Raw genomic sequence first — 21,430 nt, 5'->3', positions numbered from 1 at the left:
ATTCAGCTTCCAGGTGAGCTCATTATAGGGCCAGCAAGTTGGTACTTGCTATTGTCTGGAAGGCTAGTTGGAATTTTTAGGGGAGCCTCAGTTCCTTTCCACAGGGCTGCTTGAGCTCTCCACCACAAGCTGGATTCCACAAGCAAGTGTTCTAAAAGACATGGGTGGAAGCGGCAAGGCTTCTTAGGACTTAGCCTTGGACATCCCAGAATATCATGCCCACTGCATTCTATTCTTCAAGCAAGTCTCTTAGGCAAGCCTAGCTAGATGCAAGGGGAGGGGACTACATAGTCTGGTTTGGGGGTGCCAGCTTTTATAGGAGTTGTATGAGAACTAGCTGCTTGCAGCTGGGGATAATGGGGACTGTGGAAAGGCATAGGGCCCCCTATTCCAGGGGACAGAAGTCACTGATCCCATGGGAAGCTGAACCTGGGTGCAGTCACTCCAGTTGGCAGAGAAAGTAAGCTGGATTCCAGTTAGCTTGTTGACCAGATGACTCACAGTTAGTACCACAGTGAGAATTTTAGCTATTCCTCCCACTGCCCTTCCGTCTATCTGCCTATTTGCATCCATTGTTCTGGACACTTCTTGGTCCCCTTCAATCAGAAAGCTCACATTCTTCAGTTTTTTACTGATTCAGTTCTGTTTTCTCTTCTTGAAGTTCCTATTATTTGGACATTGGATTCCCTAGACTATTCCTCTAATTTTCTTATCTTTTCATTTCTATTTTTCATCTCTTTATATATTTGTTATGCTTACAGAGAGATTGCCTCAATTTCATTTCCTAATGTTCTGGTTTTTTCCCACTGCTATAATGTTTTTAATTTCCAATATTCTTTCTTTTTTTGTTCTTTATAAAAATTTTAGCATCATATTGTTGTTTCATAGTTACAACATTCTATCTCCCTAAGAATATTAAAAAAATAGTTTTGGTTTGGGGTTTGGTTTAGTTTCATTTTGTTTTTAAGTTTTTTTCTACCTAGATAGCTTCTGTTTCTTCCAACTTGCTGTTTTGTTTTCTGTTTTGTCCTTATTTTCTTTGTTAGCTTTCCTCATATGCCTGGAAATCCTTGGCAGCCTGCCCTTCATTAAGAATAGGAAACTAATAAAAATGAACTATTGGGACCTAATCATAATAAAAAGCTTCTGCACAGCAAAGGAAACAATCAGCAAAACTAAAAGGCAACGAGAAGAATGGGAGAAGATATTTGCAAACTACATAAGAGATAAAGAATTAGTACCCAAAATCTATAAAGAACTTATCACACTGAACACCTAACAAATAATCCAGTGAAGAAATGGACAAAAGACATGAATAGACACTTCTCCAAAGAAGACATCCAGATGGCCAACTGACACATCAAAAAATGCTCAACATCACTCATCATCAGGGAAATACAAATCAAAATCACAATGAGATACCACCTCACACCTGTCAGAATGGCTAACATTAACAACTCAGGTAACAACAGATGTTGGCGAGGATGCAGAGAAAGAGGATCTCTTTTGTACTGTTGGTGGCAATGCAAACTGGTGCAGCCACTCTGGAAAACAGTATGGAGGTTCCTCAAAAAATTAAAAATAATGGGTATTGAGGAGGGCACCTTTTGGGATGAGCACTGGGTGTTGTATGGAAACCAATTTGACGATAAACTTCATATGTTGAAAAAAAATAAAAATTAAAAAATAAACGTAAAAAAAAAAATTAAAAATAGAGCTACCCTATGACCCAGCAATTGCACTACTAGGTATTTACCCAAGGGATACAGGTATGCTATTTCGAAGGGGCACATGCACCCCAATGTTTCTGGCAGCACTATCAACAATAGCCAAAGTACGGAAGGAGCCCAAATGTCCATCGATGGATGAATGGATAAAGAAGATGTGGTATATATATACAATGGAGTATTATTCAGCAATCAAAAAGAATGAAATCTTGCCGTTTGCAACTATGTGGATGGAACTAGAGAGTATTATGCTAAACAAAAGTAGTCTGTCAGAGAAAGACAAATATCATATGACTTCACTCATATGAGGACTTTAAGATACAAAACAGATGAACACAAGGGAAGGGAAGCAAAAATAATATAAAAACAGGGAGGGGGACAAAACAAAGAGACTCATAAATATGGAGAACAAACAGAGTTGCTGGAGGGGTTGTGGGAGGGGGGATGGGTAAGGGGCATTAAGAAATCTACTCCTGAAATCATTGTTGCACTATATGCTAACTTGGATGTAAATGAAAAAAATAAATTAAATAAAATGGTAAAACACACACACACACACACACACACAAGAATGCTGAAGAATGATTCTGCTAATGACAGATATGTTAAAAAAAGAAGACTATTCAATTGAAAAAAAAGAACAGGAAACTAAAAAGAGGTTTTGGGCATGTGAATGAGACCTATCAACTATGGGCTTCTCTTTATCTGGACAGGCCATTTGTTAGGAAAGCCCTGGTGTTGATATATTTAGATATTTCCTCTTTGCCTAGTCATATTTCTAAGAATATTTTGACACTGACTGGAGAATGAGAGTCTAGCTGACTCTTCTGGAGGCCACATAAGGGATGATGGCTAGAGGGTTCTGCATTCAACACTAGGCATATGGCCACCCATTCTCCTTGTTTTTAGTATTGTAGCCATGATCCCTCAACTGTGTTTAAAATGCCCCTTCCCATCACCTCCAGGGCACTGATCCTGTTTTACACTTTCCAGAATTAAACCTCTAATCCTCTACCTGGATGGACAATGGACAGTTTACCCAGAGTGACAGAGAGAAGGAGGAAATTTTAAAATCCAACCATTTCTCGAACAGCATTCACCCATATTTGTTATTATAGCATGACTCCAATACACACATACCCATAAATGGATACACTTTACATCCAGCTCCAAATGCACCTGGCACTAACAGTTCCTGAACTTCTTCAAGACTCTGGAGTAAATTGTGAATTATATTTATTCGTAGCCTCTAGGCTGTTAGCTTGAGATCTGGTCTTCTAGTTAATTTGCCCTCAACCACTAGCTTTCCACCTTACAAAATTCTGTTGTCACCACATTGAGGGGCTTTGATTATTGAAAATATACCTTGTGTGTAGTTTTAATATGGTTTGGGTAAGGAATTAAATTAGATGCACCATCTTATCCCAGTCAGTATTTTTTGTGGTTGTTTGTTTTGAGTATAGTTGACACACAGTGTTGGATTAGTTTCAGGTGTACATCAAAGTGATTCAATAAATTTATTATGCTGTGTTGACCACAAGGGTAGCTACCATCTGTCCCCATACATCTCTGTGACAATATCATTGTCATATTCTTTTCGGCATCATAACCTAGTGGTGTTAATAGTTTTAATAGCAAATTTTATATTTTTTTTCTTCTAGCTGCTGAGCAGTGTTTAAGTGTGTTCCCTACTAGAACAAGTGAGTAGGCAAGACTGACACAAAAATAATCAAGCCTGTAAGCTGAGGTGTAAAGCTTTCTAATGTATAACCACACTTGTAAAAGAACTCTAAAATGGCTAGCTACTCTATATTCTATAGTGGCCTAACATCTACAAATTTTTTAAAGTTGATTGGTATATAAATGTTTACTGGATGGCATAGCAATAGGTCCCAGAGTCAGACTTCAGAAGAGTTTAAAAATCAGACCTTGAAGAGTTAATGGAATTCTTCTAAGACTCAGTTTGTTCAACTCTAAAAAAGAAATGATGAGTGTGGACCTTATAGGTTTATTGAGAGAATTAAAGGAGTGAAAACATAAAAATGGCTTTGAATAGTGCCTGGTATCCAATGATTACACAATAAATGTCGGGAATTAGAATTGAAATGCAATTTAATATATTGACATTAATTTGTTTTTAAATGTGCAGATCCTTAAGATAACTTTTGTATAACATTTATGAAATTAAATAATCCTACATAACATTGAAAAGAGTGATCTTCAAAAAGTTAACACTTGGTATTTCCTTAACAGGAAAATTCAAGACATTTATAAGAATTTCCAGTTTGTACTTAATCATTTCTGCCAAAACTTAGGAGAAAATGATACTTTAAATTTCCACCATAATTGTGCTAGCATAAATTGTGCTAGCAGCCACTGTATATGTCAATTTAATAAAACCAGTATATAATTAACAACAAGCTAAGTTCCATGAGATAATTTCTTCATTCCTTAGCTGACACATGTTTTAAAGAATTACCTCCTTCCTTTGATAATTAAAGCCAATCAGGAAAGGATTCTTTTTGTTTTGTCTATCTAGTACCAAAATGAATTCCCTTTTATGGCTTATTGCTTAATTAGAGGATATAAGGCTTCTCTGCTGATAAAAATATTTCACCACTCGAAAACCAGCATTGCAGTTAACTTTTCTGTATAGGCACTAGTTGAAATATGGCATGGAGCAAGACTGACACCTGGTGGTCATATGAGTTCATCACACTTAATTATTCCGTGGAATTATTTCATTTAAGGCCCCTTTTTATTAAAAAATAATAGGGCGGAACAGCATTGAAGCTTTTTGTGTGTCTCTCATCCGTGAAGTACAGCCAGACCAACACTAAACCATCCTACACACCTAGAAAACCGATTGGAAGATTAACACAACAGTCTGCACAACCTGAACCACAGAATTCAGTAGGTACGCGACACTAAGAGCTGAACTTGGGGAGCAAGAAGCCCCAAAAGGAAGGGAACCCCTTTTGTGGGCGGAGAGAGGACGGAAACTGGGGAGGGGGGGAGCATACAGGAAAAGCACCCTTCCCCAAAAGCAGCTGGAGAGAAAGTGGAAAATTGGAAACAGCTGCAGGGACCAAACTAAAAACGGAGATATGAGAAAGGAGAGGGTTTAAATTCCGTTAAGACTGTAAACAAGGGGAGCGCAAAGGCTGCAACTCCACAGCTCCATACCTGGTGATGCTCTGATGGGAAAGGTGAATCCCCAGGAACAGAGTGGGGTCCGGGAGGTTCTCGGGCCACACGGGGAAAAGCGGTTCCACTGCTGGAAGGACACTTGGTAGAGACTGTTGAAGCCACCTGGTCCCAGCAGACCCTGGAAGGCAGCCACATTCGCTGGTGCTGGGGCAAGGTTGTTGAGGGTGAAGCCTGGTGCCAGATGCGTGTTGCAATTTTCCATTGTCCCTGAAACGCTGAGGCTACACTGTCTCACGATTTTTTGGGGGGACAGGCTGGCACCTGGCTGCAGTCTCGGGGCACCAGCAACAGCAGGATCCAGCAGGCATTCCTGGGTGCAGCCGACATTCAGCTATTGCTCATTCGGCCATCGCTGGGTGAGACCCTCCCGCAGAGGGGCGGAGGGGGTCAAAGTCGCAGTCCTTTGGAAGTAAGGGGCCGGGGAAAACAGCTGCATCTGAGACAAAACTTGGGAGACAGGTACTGCCTGGGGCCTGGTCACAGAGAGTGGAAAAGCGGGGAGTGGACGAGAGCTGAAGACAGAAGACCGGTGTGCGACTGCTGATCCAGGAGAACAGACTGGGTGGCTGAGTGGCGCCATTTTTCAGCGCTCCCGTGCATGCGTATGCGCACAAAGAGCACCGCAACAATTCATCCCAGTAGGCCAACAGCGCCATCTAGGGGAGAGCGGAGCTGTTACACCGAGCCCTGCCCAACTGGGCCAACTTCGCTCTACAAGAACACAAACCTCACTGCCGGCTTATGTGGACTATAAAGAGCTACATGGACTGACCTCTAGGGGAAAACAAAGCAATTTCAGTCCTTCTTCAATCTGTTAGCAGGTTCATCTCTTCAATTTTTTTCTTTCTCTTTCTCTTTTACAATTCTTTTCTTTTTCTTGAATATAGAAAGAGAAAAAACTCATTTTTATTTACAATTTTTATTAAAAATATCTGTCTTTAATTTTTATTACTGTATTTTACTTTTGTGTAAATTTTTTCAAATTCTACTTTACTTCCATCATTTTATTTTAGTCTACTTCAATGTAGTCACCTTTTAAAATTTTCAAACAATTTCCTTTTTTTCTTTTTCTTTTTTTCTCTTTTTCATTTCTTTTCTTTTTCTTGAATGCAGAAAGAGAAAAACTTCATTTTTACTTTCAATTTCTTTTAAAAATATTTTTATTTAATTTTTATTACTATATTTTTTGCTTTTATGTAATTTTTTTCAAATTCTATCTTACTCCCATCACTTTATTTCAGTCTACTACAGTGTATTCACTTTTTCAAATTTTCAAATGATTTTTTTGTCTTTTCCTTTTTTCTTTTTTCTATCTTTTTTCTCTTTTTCATTTCTTTTTTTCTGAAATACAGAAAATGAAAAAATTCATATTTCTTTTTAATATTTATTACAAATATTTTTCTATAATTTTTTTCTACTATATTCTCTACTTTTCAGGTATTTTAGTCTACTTTAGTGTATTCACTTTTCCAAATTCTCAAACGATTTCCTTTTTTTTCCTCTCCCCCCCTTTTTTTTTGTTTGCTTGCTTGTTTGTTTCTCTAATCTGTCAAACCACTTTCTACACCCAGACTAAAACACACCTAGGATTTAGCATCATCTATTCGATTTTTGTGTGGGTGTGTTTTTAATTTTTAATTTTAATATTTTTTAATTTTAATTTTTTTAATTTCAATTTTTCAACCTCATTAATTCCTTTTCTCCCTTCAAAATGACAAAACGAAGGATTTCACCCCAAAAGAAAGAGCATGAAGAAACGACAGCCAGGGATTTAACCAACACAGACACAAGCAAGATGTCTGAACCAGAATTTAGAATCACGATAATAAGAATACTAGCTGGAGTCGAAAATAAATTAGAATCCCTTTCTGCAGAGATAAAAGAAGTAAAAAATAGCCAGAATGAAATTAAAAATGTTATAACTGTGCTGCAATCACGGGTGGATGCAGCGGTGGCAAGGATGGACAAGGCAGAACAGAGAATCAGCGATATAGAGGAAAAACTTATAGAGAATAACAAAGCAGAGAAAAAGAGAGAGATTAAGGCAAAAGAGCACAATTTAAGAATTAGAGAAATCAGTAACTCATTAAAAAGGAACAACATCTGAATCATAGGGGTCCCAGAGGAGGAAGAGAGAGACATACGGGTACAAGGGTTATGTGAGCAAATCATAGCAGAAAACTTTCCTAACCTGGGGAAAGACACAGACATCAAAATCCAGGCAGCATAGAGGACTCCCATTAGATTCAACAAAAACTGATCATCAGCAAGGCATATGATAGTAAAATTCACAAAACACTCAGGCAAGGAAAGAATCATGAAAGCAGCAAGGGAAAAAAGTCCCTAGCCTACAAGGGAAGACAGCTAAAGTTTGCAGCAGACCTATCCACAGAAACTTGGCAGGCCAGAAAGGAGTGGCGGGATATATTCAGTGTGCTGAATCAGAAAAATATGCAGCCAAGAATTCCTTATCCAGCAAGGCTTTCATTCAAAATAGAAGGAGAGATTAAAAGTTTCCCAAACAAACAAAAATTAAAGGAGTTCGTGACCACTAAACCAGTCCTGCAAGAAATATTAAGGGGAACTCTCTGAGGGGAGAAAAGATGAAAATATAAATAAATAAATAAATAAATAAATAAATAAATAAATAAATAAATAAAAAATAAATAAATACCAAAAACAACAAAAGATTAAAAAGGACCAGAGACCACCAGAAACTCCAACTCTACAAGCATCATAATGGCAATAAATTCATATCTTTCAGTACTCACTCTAAACGTCAATGGACTCAGTGCTCCAATCAAAGGACATAGAGTAACAGAACGGATAAGAAAACAAGACCCATCTATATGCTGTTTACAAGAGACCCACTTTAGACCTAAAGACACCTACAGATTGAAAATAAGGGGATGGAGAACCATCTATCATGCTAATTGTCAACAAAATAAAGCTGGAGTAACCATACTTATATCAGACAATCTAGACTTTAAAATAAAGACTGTATCAAGAGATGCAGAAGGGCATTACATCATAATCAATGCGTCTATCCACCACAAAGACCTAACAATTGTAAAGATTTATGCACCAAATATGAGAGCACCCAAATATATAAATCAATTAATCACAAACATCAAGAAACTCATAGATAGAAATACCATAATAGTAGGAGACTTCAACACCCCACTCACAGCAATGGACAAATCATCTAATCAAAAAATCAGCAAGGAAACAATGGCTTTGAATGACACATTGGACCAGATGGACTTAACAGATATATTCAGAACATTTCACCCTAAAGCAGCAGAATATACATTCTTCTCCAGTGCACTTGGAACGTTCTCCAGAATAGACCATATACCGGGACACAAATCAGCCCTAAGTAAGTACAAAAAAGATCGAGATCATACCGTGCATATTTTCAGACCACAATGCTATTAAACTCGAAATCAACCACAAGAAGAAATTTGGGAAGGTAACAAATACTTGGAGACTGAAAAACATCCTACTAAAGAATGAATGGGCTAACCAAGCAGTTAAAGAAGAAATTAAAAAGTATATGGAAGTCAATGAAAATGATAGCACCACAACCCAAAACCTCTGGGATGCAGAAAAGGCGGTCATAAGAGGAAAGTATATAGCAATCCAGGCCTTCCTAAAGAAGGAAGAAAGATCTCAGATACACAACCTAACCTAACGCCTTAAAGAGCTGGAAAAAGAACAGCAAATAAAACCCCAAACCAGCAGAAGACAGGAAATAATAAAGATTAGAGCAAAAATTAATGCTATCAAAACCAAAAAGACAGTAGAACAGATCAATGAAACCAGAAGCTGGTTCTTTGAAAGAATTAACAGAATTGATAAACCACTAGCCAGTTTGATCAAGAAGAAAAAGGAAAGGACCCAAATAAGTAAAATCAAGAATGAAAGAGAAGAAATCACAACCAACACAACAGAAATAAAAACAATAATAAGAGAATATTATGAGCAATTATATGCCAGTAAAATGGACAATCTGGAAGAAATGGACAAATTCCTAGAAACGTATACACTACCAAAACTGAAACAGGAAGAAATAGAAACTTTGAACAAACCCATAACCAGTAAGGAAATTGAATTAGTAATCAAAAATCTGCCAAAAAACAAGATGCCAGGGCCAGATGGCTTTCCAGGGGAATTCTACCAAATATTTAAGGAAGAGTTAACATCTATTCTCTTGAAACTGTTTCAAAAAATAGAAATGGAAGGAAAACTCCCAAATTCTTTCTATGAAGCCAGCATCACCCTGATTCCAAAACCAGACAGAGACCCCACTAAAAAGGACAACTATAGAACAATTTCCCTGATGAACATGGATGCAAAAATCCTCAACAAGATATTAGCCAACCACAGCCAACAATACATTAAAAAAATTATTCACCACGACCAAGTAGGATTTATACCTGGGATGCAAGGCTGGTTCAATATCCACAAAACAATTAACGTGATTCATCACATCAATAAAAGAAAGGACAAGAACCATATGATCCTCTCAATAGATGCAGAGAAAGCATTTGACAAAATACAGCATCCTTTCTTGATAAAAACCCTCAAGAAAGTAGGGATAGAAGGATCATACCTCGAGATGATAAAAGTCATATATGAGCGACCCAATGCTAATATCATCCTCAATGGGGAAAAACTGAGAGCTTTCCCCCTAAGGTCAGGAACGAGACAGGGATGTCTACTCTCACCACTGTTATTCGACATAGTATTGGAAGTCTTAGTGTCTGCAATCAGACAACACAAAGAAATAAAAGGCATCCAAATCAGCCAAGAAGAGGTCAAACTTTCACTCTTGCAGATGACATGATACTCTATATGGAAAACCCTAAAGATTCCACCAAAAAACTGCTAGAACTGATTCATGAATTCAGCAAAGTTGCAGGATATAAAATCAATGCACAGAAATTGGTTGCATTCTTATACACCAACAATGAAGCAACAGAAAAGGAAATCAAGGAATCGATCCCATTTATACTTGTACCAAAAACCATAAAATACCTAGGAATAAATCTAACCAAAGAGGTGAAAAATCTATACACTGAAAACTATAGAAAGCTGATGAAAGAAATTGAAAAAGACACAAAGAAACGGAAAAACATTCCATGCTCCTGGATAGGGAGAACAAATATATTGTTAAAATGTCGATACTACCCAAAGCAGTCTACATATTCAACGCGATCCCTATCAAAGTAACACCAGCATTCTTCACAGAGCTAGAACAAATAATCCTAAAATTTGTATGGAACCAGAAAAGACCCCGAAGAGCCAAAGCAATCTTGAAAAAGAAAACCAAAGCAGGAGACACCACAATCCCAGACTTCAAGCTATACTACAAAGCTGTAATCATCAAGACAGTATGGTACTGGCACAAAAACAGACACTCAGATCAATGGAACGGAATAGAAAACCTGGAAATGGACTCACAGACATATGACCAACTAATCTTTGACAAAGCAGGAAAGAATATCCAATGGAATAAAGACAGTCTCTTCAGCAAATGGTGCTGGGAAAACTGGACAGCGACATGCAGAAGAATGAACCTGGACCACTTTCTTACACCATACACAAAAATAAACTCAAAGTGAATGAAAGACCTCAATGTAAGACAGGAAGCCATTAAAATCCTTGAGGAGAAAGCACGCAAAAACCTCTTTGATCTTGCCTGCAGCAATTTCTTACTCAACACGTCTCCGGAGGCAAGGGAAACAAAAGCAAAAATTAACTACTGGGACCTCATCAAAATAAAAAGCTTCTGCACAGCGAAGGAAACAATCAGCAAAACTAAAAGACAACCGACAGAATGGGAGAAGGTATTTGCAAATGACATATCAGATAAAGGGTTAGTATCCAAAATGTACAAAGAACTTATCAAACTCAACACCAAAAAACAAATAATCCAGTGAAGAAATGGGCAAAAGACATGAATAGACACTTCTCCAAAGAAGACATCCAGATGGCCAACTGACACATCAAAAAATGCTCAACATCACTCATCATCAGGGAAATACAAATAAAAACCACAATGAGATACCACCTCACACCTGTCAGAATGGCTAACATTAACAACTCAGGTAACAACAGATGTTGGCAAGGATGTGGAGAAAGAGGATCTCTTTTGCATTGTTGGTGGCAATGCAAGCTGGTGCAGCCACTCTGGAAAACAGTATGGAGTTTCCTCAAAAAACTAAAACTAGAACCACCCTACGACCCAGCAATTGCACTACTAGGCATTTATCCACGGGATACGGCTGTGCTGTTTTGAAGGGACACATGCACCCCCATGTTTATAGCAGCACTATCAACAATAGCCAAAGTATGGAAAGAGCCCAAATGTCCATCGATGGATGAATGGATAAAGAAGATGTGATATATATATATATATATATATATATATATATATATATATACACACACACACACATACAACAATGAAGCAACAGAAAAGGAAATCAAGGAATCGATCCCGAGTATTGCCGAGTATTACTCGGCAATCAAAAAGAATGAAATCTTGCCATTTGCAACTACGTGGATGGAACTGGAGGGTATTATGCTAAGTGAAATTAGTCAGAGAAGGACAAAAATCATATGACTTCATTCATATGAGGACTTTAGGAGACAAAACAGATGAACATAAGGGAAGGGAAACAAAAATAATATAAAAACAGGAAGGGGGACAAAACAAAGAGACTCATAAATATGGAGAACAAACAGAGGGTTGATGGAGGGGTTGTGGGAGGGGGAATGGGCTAAATGGATAAGGGGCATTAAGGAATCTACTGAAATCATTGCTTCACTATATACTAACTAATTTGGATGTAAATTTTAAAAAATAAAAAATAAAGTGAAATCAAAAATAAATAAAATAAAATTTAAAAAATATATAATAATAATAATAATAATAATAATAATAATAATAATAATAACTGGGGCACCTGGGTGGCTCAGTTGGTTAAGCATCTGACTTAGGCTCAGGTCATGATCTCGCGGTTTATGAGTTTGAGCCCCGCATCAGGCTCTGTGCTGACAGCTCAGAGCCTGGAGCCTGCTTCAGATTCTGTGTCTCCCCTCTCTCTGCCTCTTCCATGCTCATGCTCTGTCTCTCTCTCAATAATAAATAAATGTTAAAAAAAAAGGCAAAACATGTAAAAGATTATGAAAGTAGTAAGAGATTTGCTGTACAATGAAAATCAGCTAGGGAATATTTTGAACTTCAAAAGCACAAAAAATGGCAATTAGATACATCTTGTTTCATTGGTAGGAGAGGTGAAACTTGCTTTTTATGCTACAAAAAGCATATTGATTCTTCTCAAACTATATGGGGATTTTACAGAAGATTCCTCCCATAAATGAATTTAAAAGAATTCAAAACAAAAAATCCAACAACAAATAAAAGCAAAGTATAAAGACAATATCATCAATACTAAACAAAGGTAACATATCTGATCTTGTCTACAAACTTCGTGTGGCATCAATAATGAATAATTCAATTTAGAGCACAGTAAATGTAAATACCAAAGTCAAAGAGGGCTTCCTTTGTGGGAAGGTCAAGATGGTAGTGTAGGATATTGTAAAACAAACAAACAAAGAAACAAACAAACAAAAAAACTTCTGTCCAGTTCAGGAATACCAGAACTGAGGACAGTAGCATACTAAGAAAAAGATACAGACTATGTTCTGTGAAGTCCTCTAGCCAACCTTCCAACATAGAAGCTAGAAGAGAAACCAAACAAGAGAGGCTTTCCCCTAGATACACCACAAAGTGGGAGAGAGATGGGGGTAATTCCCAGGGACCACTATCTCGAACTTGAGTGATAGTGGCAAATAAAGGCAGATAAGTGCAGGGATATAGGTACAGCCACACACACTCTCTGTCTCTCTCTCTCTCTCTCTCTCTCTCTCACACACACACACACACACACACACACGACAAAAAATATTGTAACTGTTCACCAAAGTGGTTCACTCTCCTGAAGAGAAGAGCAAAACCCTGAAGGTAACATACCCTCATACTTGGTTAGGAAATATCACTATCTCAACTCAGCTAGCCTTGGGTGCAGGAATTTCAACAGAATTATGAGGAAAGAGAGAGCAGAAATATATTTCCCCGAATGCGATTGACTATAGATGTAGCTTCCTCCCCATCTATCTCATACAGCTGCATAATTGAACAGATAATACAAACCAACATATCTAGTCTTCTGGCTGCAGGGGAAGACTCAAAAATAGTACCCAAGGAAATAAGAAAGAAAGTCAAAAGGAAGCCATTTATGGTATTAGGAGGGTAAATCATAATCCTGAATAAACTACTCTGATTCAAAGTTGAGAATAAAATAGATAATCTTTAACGATGCAAAGTGCTGTGCTATGCAAAGTGTAGCAAAAGGAAAAAAGAAAGTGAGTACTAGCATCCAAAGAGCATACTCTTGAAGAAGCTTATTCCAATAAATAGAAAAAAATAGAAAACAATGCTTAATAATGTCAGGGAAAATTTGACATAAAAGAATAAAATAGTGGCACCTGGATGGCTCAGTCAGTTAAGAATCCAACACTTCGTTTCTGCTCAGGTCATGATCTCACAGTTCATGGGCTCAAGCCCTGTGTTGGGCTCTGCACTGACAGTGCAGAGCCTGCTTGGGATTCTCTCTCCCTCTCTCTTTGCTCCACCCCCCTCTCAAAGTAAATAATAAAATAAACTTTAAAAAAGTTTTTTTAAAGAGAATAAAATAAAAATACCGTGAAGTGTTTTAGGAGGAAAATGATGGCATTACAGGACGTCCAATTCATTAGGAGTAGATATTACCTTACAGTAAAGTGAACCAATGACATTGAGACACATTTAAGATATCCACACAAAGCAGAGGAAAAAGACAAAAAGAGGAATCCCTTTTTTTAGGAAAGAAAAAGAGATACAAAAAAATACAACAGAAAGGTACAAAAGAAAGACAGTAGAAAGTCAAATATAGGGGCACCTGGGTGGCTCAGTTGGTTAAGCATCAGACTCTTGATTTTGGCTCAGGTCATGATCTCACAGTTCATGAGTTCAAGCTGGGCATAGGACTCTCTGCTGTCCAAGGAGGAGCCCGCTTGGGATCCTTTGTCCCCGTGTCTCTCTGCCCTTCCCTGCTTGTGCTCTCTCTGTCTCTCTCAAAATACATAAACTTTATAAATCAATCAATCAGTCAATAAAATATTTAAAAAGAAATCCACTGACTCCAGACACAGATTTTTGTAGGGGCATATTGTCCCTTGAAAGGGAATGAGTGATCCCTCCCCTCAATGCTATCCCAGCCAAGTTTGTCCCCTCATTGGGCTCCTTGGAGAGGAATTTTTGTGCTCAGCTCTTTTCATTTTTCATACACAGACCTCTCCCAGGGTTTATCTTAGGCCAGTGATACTGAGGTGGGACCAGGTTCTGGTTTTGGTCTCTTCATAATGTCAGAACCATGTCTGCCTTTCACTATATGGAACAATCCACAAGGTAAGCAGCATTTTTATTTTTAATTCTTAAAACACGAAAGGTCTGATTATTAATTACCCTTTCCCTAAGCCATCCTCCCGCCATCCTCCTGCTACTTTTGTCACTCTGTATGCAGCAAGGATGGTCGGTCCCCATCCCCCGTCTCCTCAGCCCCATGTGTTTACTTGCATCTGCTGTGAACAGCTTCCAGCATGGCAGGGTGCCCGCCTCCAGTGCCTGGGCTCACTTCTCTGCCTGAGAGCTTTGTATGGCACAGAAAGAGCTTCCTCCTGGCCAGCAGGTGTAACTGGCAGTATAGGGGAGTTGCAGCCCCTGAGGGGCAAAGCAGAGAGGAAGGAAGTGGATGATTAAATGCTCCATCCTTCCTCCCTCCAGACTAAAACTCAGTGGTATTTTCCAAGCATTTTCTCAGAAGGCTCTGCCAGGCCTGAGCCCCAGTTCTCCTGGTGGTGGCAAGCTCCTTAATGCACTCTTAATGACTGTCCACTTTTACTCTTCTCACTGTCACCCTGTCTCGCGTTTACCACTTTCTGGCTTGTGCTTCTTGAGATCACCTTCCAAATAAAACCACTTGCACCCAAACTGTCACAGAGTTATATTTATTGATATAGAAACATGTTCTCAAGTTATTCTGAACTGAAAAGAAAGCATATTAGAAAGCAGTAGCACCAGTTCCTAGCAATCATGGGCTGTGGTGTCTTCCCCTACAAATGTGGTGCTGAAGCTATAGGGAGAGGTTGGTTTGTCCCAGTGCTAACCTCCAAGTTGTGGGAAGCACATTGGTCATGGAGAATGTGCCTGGAGGGGATGCCTTTGTGGAAGAGAGGGGAATGTGTAGGTTAGAGGAGATGAAGGCCAGATGGCCAGGAACAAGCATGGGCCGGGAGGGCTTCCTTATTTCCTCCCTTTTTTTCTCCCCACATTTCCCAGACAAGCCCAATGGATATTGCAACGCATTGTGTAGCAGCCCCATCCAAGTGCCAGCCAGGGGTGTTGGGTCACTTTGGCTTGTGCAAGAACTCAGCTACAGGCCAGAGCTGATAAGGGTCATGCAGGCTTGTATTCTCCCATCTCACCCCCTTTCTATGTCATCATAGAAATAGGAATCCACCTCCACCCCCTCTACCCCCAACAACCATGGGCTAGGCAGTTATAATAAAGGGAGGCAGCCTCTCTTCTCTGAGCAGTAGTCCTAGGAGATAAATGAGTGGTCGAGCCCAGATTGCTTTATTCCTCAACACAGCACCACATCTAACTAATCTAGGATGGCCCAAACTAGGGCCTACATTTGTACCTCTCCCCAGCTAAACATTTTCAGTGAAGGGAATCAGGCCCCAAGGAATATAAAATACTAAGAGGGGAGCTCTGAAAAGTGCAAACACTATAAACAAGATTACTTTCATAATTTAAAAATTTAGAAAAAGGAATTATAAGACCCACTTCACATATTATTATGACGAAGTCAAAATGCGTGGCGAGGACTGCCAGGTATAAAGTTCTGTGCCAGCGTAACAAGAGGGGTACAGAGCACAGTGGAGGTGGAGTTTGAATGTTTGGAAGGGGGAAGATAAGGGAGGTTCCCTAATTGCTTCCATTTTCTTTATGAAGTAAGGGATGAGGTCATTACTTAGAGCAAAGAGGAAGGTTTTGGGGGTTTGAGCAGATGCAGAGGGGAACCAGGTAGGTTGGAAGTTTAGAAATAGCCTCATAGAGCAAGACAGTGAACTGCCCTGACAAATAAATCCAGCAGGTTTGAGGCCAATAATCACGAGTTTGTAGTGGGTATAATCTCTGTTGTGTGACTTCTGTCATCAATGTTCAGTTGTACTTTTGCAGACATGAACAGAGTGGGTAGTTAGGTTTATCCAAGACAAAGGTTTTGCCAGACATGGGATGAAAAGATAAAAGGACATAGTTTAGAGAATGGCAAAAGGCAAGGCATTATTAAAACAATAAACCACTGAAGTTAAGCTGGATAAAAGGAAATGTAGAAAAACAACTGGCCAAGAGGGAGATGTGGAGAGGCTAGGACTACGTTTATCTTTATGCATTTCCATCTTTACAGATTTCCTACAACTCGCTGAATGAATCATTCTTCTTTTAAGAAAGTGAGGCTTTTATTTTATTCTTTATACTTTACACATTATATACTCTTGTTGATGTTTAATTTTTTTAATGTTTATTTAGTTTTGAGAGCCAGACAGCGCACACACAAGCAGGGGAGCGGCAGAGAGAGAGAGAGAGAGAGAGAGAGAGAGAGAGAGAGGCAGACAGACAGAGGATCTGAAGAGGGCTCTGCACTGACAGCAGAGAGCCAGACACGGGCTCGAACTCACTAACTATGAGATCATGACCTGAACCGAAGGTGGATGCTTAACTGAGCCAACCAGGTGCCCCAACGTTTAATTTTAACTGCCAAATATTTTATAAAAAGAAAATGCAGAGGCAAATTACAAGATTTCTCTAGTAAATCTCTTCACAAGGCAGATTATGTAGTTAAACCTTTGCTTTACAACTGATGACACCCATGCTTTGTTTCTTAAATGAAGGTTTTCCTTTTCTTCTGAAGACAATAATCATCCTCAGTTGATAATAGATTAGAAATTCTGTATCTTCAGGTGCCAGTTCTTAAGTAGCTTCCAGTTGGGGCAAGAATTTAGTTGCAGGTAAAATGGACAAAATGAATGTGATATTCCTTTTGAGAGCCTTGCAGATCACACGGTCACCATTTTCTAGGGGCTTTTCTTCACCGTGCCAAATACAACCTGAATCAAGCCAACAAACTCTCCCACTGCTGTGGTCTGTCCAGCAAGGCCAGGTGGAGTCACATGACTGTCCAGGTGATGTCAAAATATAAATGACAACTTGGCATAACCCTGGGGCCACAGGGGAAAACTTCATAGACATTTGCCAAACCCCATGTGGATAACTTCAACTTCAGCCAACACAGCATCTGTGAAGACAGCCAAGCAAATCTGGGGCTGCTTGTGATTCTGCAGATTAATAACACATTGGAGTCTAATCAGTGTCTTACTGTCATCTAGTGACCGTTAATGGAAATGCAGACCCTAAAACTCCCTGAAAGCCTGCAGAACATGGGATGGCTCTGGGTTGGAGTTGGCCAAAAGAGAAATAGGAAAGAGACCTAGAAAGCAGAAGTGATGCAGCAGCCATTGCTCTCTGAAGGTCACTGTGGTTAGAGACCATGTGAGAGACGGACATAGAGGTGGGATCCAGTTTGTACTCATTCTTTCTGGCCCCAGTTCCCAGTCTTGCCCTACAGCTGGCAGTTCTGACCAATAGTAAAAGTTCACTAATTGTTTACTGTGAACTCAGAGATGTCAGCCAAGAAGAGGGAAGAGCTTTCCAGGGACTTCAATACCAGCTTTTCAGGGGCTCATATTAGCAACTGCATGTGCCTGGCTTCCCATAAGCTCTGACTTGTCCACCTGTGCCAGTGCTTCAGAACCACTGTCCTTTTCCCTGATCTTCCAGTGTTGGGGACATCTTTACTGACACAGCCCTTCTCCTAATTGTGTACTGTCCAACTCCTATAATAAATCCTTATTTCGTATACTCATAGTGGTTCTGCTTCCCTGAATGAACTTCATTGAAACACTCCCTCTCCAATAATCCATGACAGCAGAAAAGATGTCCTGTACCCCACCTGTTTCCCGGCAAAATTCAGCCCCAAATGCAAATCCCAGAAGGTTACATCCGATTGGTAGAATCTCATTCATGTTTGCATTCAAGCAAACAAGGAAATCGGGACATGTGTGGCTTTGTCTTGCTTTTAAGTATTAAAATGTGGAGATAGTGTTCGTCAGGGGCCTGTTTGAAGAAGATGACATCCTTAAACAGGGTAATATGACAACACTTTAAGACATGGGTAGGATTTAAGGAAAGTGGGTAGAGGCTGGCAATCATTGCCCTGAGAAATTAGTAAAGGGAGCAGATAAAACAAGCAGGAGGGAAATGGAAGGGGCATCTGACAGAAGCTGGGGCCTTCCACAGAGGCACACAGCTAACCACATCCACCTATCGAGGACAAAGATGTTGACCACTTTCTCTTCCTGCCCTCTAGACCTCTTCTGGGGTCTGTATGATTACCGCAAGAGCCTTTGCTCATGCTATTGCCTACACTTCTCTGTATAGTTAATTTCTGAACACCCTTTTGACTTTACAACATCTATTACTTCCATCACGAAGAAAAAGTACTTTGCTCTTTCTGCTAGAAAAAGACTTTTCTATATTTTCAGCAAAATCTTTAAAATCCATGGTGAAAATATTTAAGGCCTTTATAATAGTGATTCTTGATTTTGAGATTTCACTTTATTGTAGACCAATAGGTTGATAAATTAAAAAGCAATTAATTAGAAAAAGAAATAAAAATAAAAGCAAATAAAATACAAGCCAAAATATTTTACCATTAAATTCTATAGCACAAAAGTATTCTGTCAAATTGGCCATAACAGTTTCTTAATACATATCCTCCATTCTGTGCTACCATTGGTCCTCTACCTCTGCTATGTCCACGAGAATAATTTGAAAGAATCGCCTCTGAATATTTTTTTTAAATAGTGTAAATTCTCTATACCAGACCAACTAAATCAAAATCTCTGGAAGGTGAGCACTGGCATATACATTTTGTTTTTAATTCCCCTATGTGATTCTAATATGAGACTATGGTTGGGAATCAATTACCCAGACTGATAAGTTAGCTAAAAAGAGAAACTGAATCTTCTTTGTATTTGCATAGTATAAAGCCTAGGATGGGTTTTTTTTTAATACCATATTAATTTATTTACAAAACATTTACATTAAAAATCCTCTCCTCTAAATGTATAGCTTTAAATACTACACTACATTTAGAAAACCTGTCATTTTGCAAAAGTAGTTTCTTCAATACTCTTTTTTCTTACTCCAGTATTTTCCCCCTCTGAAGTAGTTTATCTTAATTATTGAAGGCGCTGGGGAATTAATTATTTAGGAAATCTTGAACAATGGCTTTTCTTCTTTCTCTTCTTTTTCTTTCTTTTTTCTTTTTTTTTTGGGAAAAATTTTTTAAAATAATTACTTCTGTGAACTTTTCATCCAACGCTGATGCCTCTTATCTTTCTAGCAGCCTGGCCTAAAAATGTCAGGTTGGTATAATCCATATCCTCAAACATCTCAGTAGATTTTTACATGAATTTACTCATTTTTTCCCACTAAATGTATTCTCTTTGTGTTGTCTTTGTGTTGTCCTCTCTTTATTTTGCACCTGGGCTTTTTTTTCTTTTCTTTTCTTGGAAGTTTTCATGGAGCTTGTCTATTTTCCCTACAAATATTCTTACTTACTCATAGTCTTAAAAGACCTAAGACTGTATGTTTTTAAGTAAGTTCTACCATTTTCTTCATTTGAGTTGTAAAAGGAGATTTTAAAGTGGAGCAAACAAGCCTAACTAAAAGAGTCTTTTTTTAAAACTAGGTTAAGGAGGCCATAAGGGAGGTGGAATTTATTCAAGTCCTCATCAGGGAAACCATGAACTTAAAAAAACAACTTTTCAGCCAGCTGTAGGTCCTCAGCCCGGACTTAACTTCCTCCTCATCAAGACACCTTAGTGATCTGCATTCTTCCCTTCAAAAGGAACCAGTGCCAGTGTTTTAAGAAGTTTCAGTCTCTCATTTGCATATTAATCCAACCAATCCCAGTTAACCTGGTTTTAATCCCTGATCATAGAGGGCCTGAATGAGGACTATACTAGTAGTCTTTTACCTGTATAACTCTGCCCCCTCCTTTTCTTCCCCGGAACATGATCCAGGTTTCTACCTGAATCTCTGTCTCCCAAATTGCAATTCTAATTGCCCAAATAAATGCCTATTTGCTTAAATTTTCAGTGAATTCTTTCTTGATCAATGGAGCTTTAAACATTCTGAAGAGTCTTTGTGAAAGCTTTAGGGGTTCTAGAAAATTAGGAGAATTTTTAAAAGACGTTCCTCTTTCTTTGCCAAATTTATATTCTTAAAGACCTTGGTAGATTTTTCTAAATGAGAGGCTTCAGAGTAATTTGATTTTTTTTTCTTTCTCAGTATTTTCTTTCTTGTCTGCCTGACCATAAGGACATAAATTGAAAATTCCAAAGGAGGCCCTGGGGAATACTTTAGGAGGCTGTTCCGGAAACTACTTCTTTCTCTTCTACTTAATAGAAGTTTTTTTCCTTCCTCTGAGCTAGAAAGAGGTTTTTTAATGAAGGGTTTTCCCCTCCTAGTAGCCTAGTTTAAAAAGTGAGGGTGAATTTCTTAAACATGAAAATTTTCTGGTCTCACAGCTTCTTTTTCACTTTTAACAGTTACCGGCTTCTTGTGAGAGATCTGCTTTAGTAAATCTCAGAGGCACTAGGGAATTAATTATTGAAGAAGTTTTGCATGAAGCTGTAGTCTTCGTTTCCACTTCAAATACCCTGTTCTTTCTCCAAGCCTTAAGACATGAGGTGGTGTTCTCTGATGAAGAACGACATCATGTAATGAGAATTGACTCAACCTGGTGCTGCCTTGTGGTTGTGAAATTGAGGGATAGATGAAAGAACACAGGTTTTAGAGTCAGAATACAGAGTTCAAGTTTTTTGTCACTACCCCCTGTTAACTGTGTATTTGTAATTGATTTGCTTGTTTTCTCTCAACCTTATTTCCTTTATCTGCTGAAGAGGGGATTATATCTACTCCCTCAAGAGATGTTGGGAGAATTAAATTTGATGATATACATAAAAGTGCCAAACACTGGACTTGGCATCTAGGAACGTGTCCAGAGGAGAAGTAATCAGATCCTGATACCGAAGAGAGTTGATCAGGTAGCTGGGGTATTGATTGGTGGGAACAAGCCAGTTCCTTTGACTACTTTCATGCCTATAAAAGTCTTGTTACATGTTTTCTCCAACATGGTGGTTTTCGTTCCTGGCTATCCATAAGAATCACTTAAGGAACTTGAAAAAAA

This window comes from Acinonyx jubatus, chromosome A1 (genome assembly GCF_027475565.1).
Source record: "Acinonyx jubatus isolate Ajub_Pintada_27869175 chromosome A1, VMU_Ajub_asm_v1.0, whole genome shotgun sequence".
Lineage (NCBI taxonomy): Eukaryota > Metazoa > Chordata > Mammalia > Carnivora > Felidae > Acinonyx > Acinonyx jubatus.
The sequence above is the reverse complement of the archived record's forward strand: the minus strand, read 5'-3'. Positions refer to the sequence as shown.